Source organism: Zingiber officinale, chromosome 3A (assembly GCF_018446385.1).
Source record: "Zingiber officinale cultivar Zhangliang chromosome 3A, Zo_v1.1, whole genome shotgun sequence".
NCBI classification, from domain to species: domain Eukaryota; kingdom Viridiplantae; phylum Streptophyta; class Magnoliopsida; order Zingiberales; family Zingiberaceae; genus Zingiber; species Zingiber officinale.
The window spans coordinates 55,637,563-55,644,081 of NC_055990.1; the positions used below are offsets into that span (position 1 = coordinate 55,637,563).

The following is a 6,519-nucleotide window of genomic DNA, read 5'->3' on the forward strand; positions in this document are numbered from 1 at the left end:
GGGAGGATTAAATCAATTTATTTTCATACTTAGTACCAAAACTATTTTCTGCACTCTAAAAGTAATGTCTTCTCTTAAAAACTTTCCTCTGATCATTGAAAATCTAATTTGATAAAACTATTTTTAAAACTAGCTTTTATAAAACTAAGCTTTTAAATTAAATTTTATAAACTTAGGTTTGAAAAATACATTTTTAAAATCGTTTCAAAACTTAACTTTGAAAATTAGTTTTTACTTAATTTGGAACATTGAATTTTACCTGGTTTTTGATAACTCTACTTTTTGCAAAATTATCTTTATAGAACTTATGTTCGAAAAATGTTTCTAGTTCAAGTTTATTTTGAAAAATTAAAGTTTGGAACATATAAACTTATGTTTTGAAAGTTTGAAATTTAAAAAAAATACTTGGTTTCACAAACTTAAGAATTAAATTTTAAACATTAAATCTGATTTTTTTTACTTTTGCAAAATTAACGAATGAAAATTGTTTCAAACTCAAACTTACTCTTAAAAGCTGGACTTTACTTAATTTTGAAAGTATGATTTTTTAAACTTAATTAAGTCAAGCAAATAAGAACTTAGCTTTGGAAATTAGACTTTATAAAACTTTGAAATTTTATTCGTAAATTTTGAAATTTTATTCTACTTAAACTTTTACAACTGAGTTACCTACCTCTATATTTTACAAAGTTACTCTTTCTAAAATTTATAATTCAAATTAGCTATTTTTTTTTTCAAAAATTAGCTATTGTTTTAAAAATAAAAAAATCTTTTACTATGTTTTAAACTCCCCCAAGTCAACTTGACCTTATTTCATGCAATGTTTACATTGGTTGTATTCTTTTATTTTGCATGTTCTCTCTACGTTCATGTTTGATGAATGTCAAAGGGGGAGGGATAGACGGTTAAGTTAGTGCAACAAAACTATCAAATTTAAAATCTAACTTAAACCCTATAAATGTTTGTTTTACTTGCATATTTTCACTAACTTAACCAGGTTGTCATTCCATCAAAAAGGGGGAGATTATTGGTGCGGTTAGTACTAACGGTCTAACTCAGGGTTTGATGAATGAAAAATCAGGTTAAGTTAGGTTTGTTGTTGTCTAACACTCTGATCGAGTGTGCAGGCGAAGTCCAGATAGGTCGACGGACTGACCGGATGTCTGGCACGAAGCCCAGCTAGGTCGACGGGCCAACCGGATAGTTGGCACGAAGTCCAAATGGGTCGAAGGACTGACCGGACATTTGGTATGAAGTCCAGCTAGGTCGACGGGCTGACCGGATAGCTGGCACGAAGTCCAGACGAGTCGAAGGGTTGACCGGACGTCCGGCAGGTAAGTAAAGGTAAGTCACTGGAAGGGAGTGACTGTGAGGACGCGTTCCCGGGAAGGGAACTTAGGCACCAATCTGACTTAGAACGATTTTGGAACTCTAAGTTGAGATCGTGACAAGATTCCGGTCTCGGAAAGACAGAATTTAAGTCATACTCTTTTCTGTCAAATTATAAATTGTGCTAATACTTTGTTTTACAGGATATACATTTGCCTCGGACTAACCTTGTCTTGCAGGAGAAGATGTTTTCTGGAGAAAGGTGGTCTGGGCACCCGGAAGGGATCTGGGCGCCCGGAGGGGATCTGAGCGTCCGGAGGGGATCCGGGCGCTCGGAGGCAAGTTTTATCTTGATCGCGGCGTCGACATGTGGAGCACACTAGTTGGGTCAGCCACGTCATGATCGAGGCGCCCTGAAGGTTCCAGGTGCCCCGAACCCTCCTATATAAGGAGGGTCAAGGCTGAAGCTCCAACACAACTATCTGAATTCGATCTCTAGTGCTCCTGCGATGCTGCGAAAAGCTCTCCGACAAAGTTCTTGTTCGCTCTTTCCTTACTCATTGTCGGTTTTCATTTTTCCTAATTAATTCTAGCATTTCGGTACTTAATTCCTCTGTAATCATTATTCGAATTAATTAGTGATTGCCCATCGAAAGCGCCCTTGTGTGCGGGCCTTGGAGTAGGAGTCGACACAGGCTCCGAATTAAGTAAATTGAACTGTGTCAACATTGTTCCTTTTTGCTTATTTATTTTTCGCTGCGCTAAACTCTTTTCGACGTTTTTGTTATCAATATTCACCCCCCCCTATCGAAATTCATGATCCAACAAAATGTACTTCAACTTAACTTTTCAGCTTGTTACTGCACTGAAGTATCAATTTCAATTCTCAACATTTTGACTTCTCAAACCTTTCCTTCAATGTAACTTGTAGCTATTTCTTCATTACCTTGAAAATGATTCCATCTGTGATTTGTAACCAACAGATTAAATTCCACACAAATTTAAAATAAACTGTTCTCAGCTTTCATCTCTTCACTGCTTTTAGTATCAATTGGCTGACATCATTTCCATTTTTATTCTATTAACACCTTATAATACCGTCAGGAATATTTCTTGAATCGAATGCACTACAACAAAAACTGCAAACGACAACACCCCTACGACAACGGTTTTAAGAGAAAGCGTTGCGTATTTGCTCAAAGACAACGGTTTTTGCCAAAACCGTTGTCTTTGAGCTCCCCATTAAATATAAACGACAACGATTTTAGAAAAACTGTTGTCATTGAGCGACTTTTTTTTAAAACGACAACATTTTTTACAATGATTTTATAAACCGTTGTCTTTATCTGTGTTTTTAGCGGCTACGACAACAGTTTTCAAAAAACCGTTGTAGTTGAATTTGGTCATTTCCCCCCTTCGCTGTTTTCCTTTCCCTCGCTATTTTCTTTTCGGCGTCGTGTTTTCGAGTTCCCAAACCTAAGCCATTTATCTTTCCCTCTCCTCATACGACGTTGTGCTCCTTCTCATTTCCTGGTGAGCAGCGGCGTTCTCCAATGGGCTGTCGAAGATCCAGACGCACGGGAGGGAGAAACCGGAGAACGGGATCTGCCACGACGACAGCGCGCCACTGGTGAAGGCAGCGCGGTTTGTGTGGAGTTTCACAGGGGAGCGGCGGAGGAAGCTTCTTCTAGATTGGTTGGCGCTTCAAAGATGATCACTTTAGGTTCCGCTTCCCTGATTCCATGTCAAGATTCTGTTTCCGAGAGATTTTTGCATTTACTCTTGTTTTCTGCTAGGAGAAAAAGAACGATTTTGTCGTTGATCTTCTTTGGTGGTCATAGGTGGGCTTCGAAGATCGTCGTGATCTTCCTCTTCTCCTCTTTCTCACGGGCAGGATCGGCTCTTTTTGTCTGGGAATCTCGTCGAATCCCGAAATAAAAAATATCTTTTTTTGGTGAGATCCCGTACCTCTTCTTCTATTGTATTTCATTTGTTCTTTTCTCGCTGGCTATCGCTTTGAATTGCGGTGAGTTCTTGATCTTTTCCTGGTGATTTATGGAGTTCTAGAATTAGATTTTAATGCTAAATGCTGAAAGTCTTTAGCTTTTGTCTTCTTTTCTTGTGACAAATTTGGCGAACTTAGTTTTGCGTTCTCTGTGATTAACTTAAGATTCATCATATATACAAGGCTTAACAAATTTGGTTTGTTGCTTGGTCTTCAGATCTTCCACCTGATTTATAGAAGTAAAGCAATTATACACCATGAAAGCACTCATCCTTGTTGGGGGATTTGGCACTCGCCTCCATCCTTTGACACTAAGTTTCCCAAAGCCATTGGTTGATTTCGCCAACAAACCAATCATACTTCATCAGGTATGTGCATTTTGGCCCTATACCATATTGTTGGTACATACATGAATGTAGATATGAAATATCGTGTTGTGAAGTTTGGTGATACAAAAAATATGTTTTACTGATTTCCCTTGTAAGTTCTCAAAGGAAGTAACCGGATACAAAAGGGCAGATAGAGGATGCCATGATGAGTTTTCAAAATCTACAACTATTTTACTTCTGGTTGAATTCAGTTTTCCTTTAAATTGTTTTGCTGTCGTTCTGTTGTTTAGTTTTGGGGTTTCAGTTCTACTTTTTGGTTAATTTTGTAATTCCATAAGTAACTATTTCATCTTCATCTGAGGGAGGAAGTTATTTGAAGTTTGATCTATTAACACCTCACCTCTTTGGATAAGGTACACATGCACATCAAGTGTTTGATGTAATTCCTCATAGATCCTAATATGCCATCTGAATGATACAAGGTATTTGTGAATGACCAATTCCTCAACTGGGATCCCGAGCATCGAATCAAAGTTCAAATTGTCTCTGCAAGGGCCTATCATTCCCTGTTCATGCACAACATGTAAGTGAAAAATACTACTAATAAGAATGCTACAGATGCTCTTCAACTCTACAGTTCGACAGTTATCCAGATAAGTCATCTTTGCGTTGGTTCTGTTGATCTCTAGTAGTGAATCATAGTTGTGTTAGTAGCACGCTGGATCATACATATGCATATATTAGTGCTAGTGAGCTAACTATCTCCTCTTTCTCTCCTTAATGTCAAGGGAAAACATGTAAACTAGAAGAAGAAAAACTCTCTTTTGCATGAAATAATTGGAAGGATCGTAGGTGCATCCGTCCTATGCCAGAAGAATTAGAGGATTTCAGTACTCTGGACTTCACAATTTACAATGTTGGCTAGTTTCCATGTAATCGATACACACACTACATGACTTCAGGGTGGCAGTTCGGTCGGGAGGCATGCCGTCTACTCATTCCTTTGTCAGAAGCGTTTCTTTTTTTTTTAGGCCGTCGTTTCTCTATTTTCCCCTTATTTTGCAATTTGTGAGGTTGAACTATGGAATTTTAATCAATTATGCTTGGATTTTTCTAGGTCGTTACTGTTGTGGCTACTTTGCTTGGGCTAGAGAGGTAGGCATGTAAAATTGTTTGATGAAATTCCCCAGTGTGTAGTTATTGTTATTCCCTTCAAGGTCTTGTAATTGAAGTGTACTAACTTAACTGTGTAGGGGATTCTCTGACTCCATCTTTGGCATCTCTGTTGTATTTGCTACTCTAGTTATTGTACGATGCTCAGGTAAACTAGTTTTCTTTTTTGGTTTATGTTCTATAGTCCTTGTGTATGCCATGATGGTAATTTGCAATTAGACTCTATTCATGTGAGTTGACTTTGTATGAATCTGGAAAATGTTTTTTCTTGGGAACTGTGTTGGCCATATTTATCATCGAGGAATATAGTTGAATACTGTTGCCTGAGAGTTAGAATTGGTTTGAGTGAAGCAACTGATAATCCTACAAACTTCTAATGGTTTAGTCTGTTATTGCCATGGGCTAGAACAATTTAATTAGTTTGTTTGCCATATCCATCTCCTGCTCTTCTAGAAGAAAGCTTGTATGATGAACACAATTTATAGTAGAGCTTGTGAAAACAATGAGTTTAAAGTCGTTTCTTTCTCAACCGACTTGTAGACAAAGAAAATTGGTCTTGTTTGGTTAGTGAAAGTTGTCAGATCGTTGTCGGAAGAACTGGCATGAACACTCTTACTAACCAGACTGGCGAAGTTACATGGTGATCTTACACTTCTATTCCATCTTGTTGTTGATGATAAATGTTAAAGTGCTCTAATTTTGAGAAAAATTTATGCTTGACTTGGACTTCTTTATTTCTTCTTCTAACTCTTGACATTTTGTATGGCCAATAAGTCATTTGCAAGGGATGTTCAATCGAACTATCAGATTATTAGAAGCATGTATCGAGCCAATGTAAGTCCATTTGCATGTCTAAATATCATTTTATTTCTCATTCAACCACAATATTTTATTATCATTTTTTTGATGCCAGATATGTATTTGACGGTTAATCTCCAGAGCTGAAGAAACAAGAACTTTCCAAAAAGCTAGTCTTTACATTTTTGTCATTGTTCCCCTCGTTTTTTTTTTTTGCAAGATAATGATAATCTTTAAGCTTATTTTATTCTTTAGATATTCAAAGAGGGAAGATGCAACTAACGATCTTAACACAACAATTGAGGTCATTGCTTTTGCATAACAAGTACTTTTATTGGGACACTTTAGTGTGCTAGAATTTTTTCGTCATTTAATGGATCCTAGTTCCAAAAAAATCTTTGTGATGGAATTATTCTGCTTATTGCTAATTGAATTACTGTATTTATCCTCATCCTTATTTTTCAGGTTCTTGAAGAGCTAAGACTCACAATAGATCAGTTCATTGATTTGTGTATTCTCTCTGATGTGATATTTGTGTATTCTCTCTGATGTGATTATTGTGATAGCATTAAAGGTAAACTTTCTTATGAGATATTGTACATTCAACAAGTTTAACATACAAGGCTAGTACTCTACTGCTTACTGTTTACGAAATTTGATAACTAATGTTCATTCAAATCTCTAGTATGATAATGCTTGTGTAGTTGAATATGGTGCCAGTGCTGCAACTGTTCCATGTCTATGTTACTTAGACTTGATATAGTGTTCAACATGAGTATGATCGCAATCTCTGACATGAATAGACTTGCTTGTGTAGTTGAATATGGTGCCAGTCTGCATCCTAAATAGACATTTGAATAGTTGATTTGTTTCTTTTATCCTGGA

The 6,519-nt window shown here is 36.8% G+C and overlaps 1 long non-coding RNA gene across 1 annotated transcript; it reads left to right on the forward strand.

The window, feature by feature from the left end:
• The first annotated feature begins 4,063 nt into the window (after positions 1 to 4,063).
• LOC122053760 lies at positions 4,064 to 4,529 on the forward strand. Its single transcript, XR_006132342.1, has 3 exons — positions 4,064 to 4,076; positions 4,146 to 4,246; positions 4,516 to 4,529. It is a non-coding gene; the product is annotated as an uncharacterized LOC122053760 (long non-coding RNA).
• Positions 4,530 to 6,519: the final 1,990 nt, after the last annotated feature.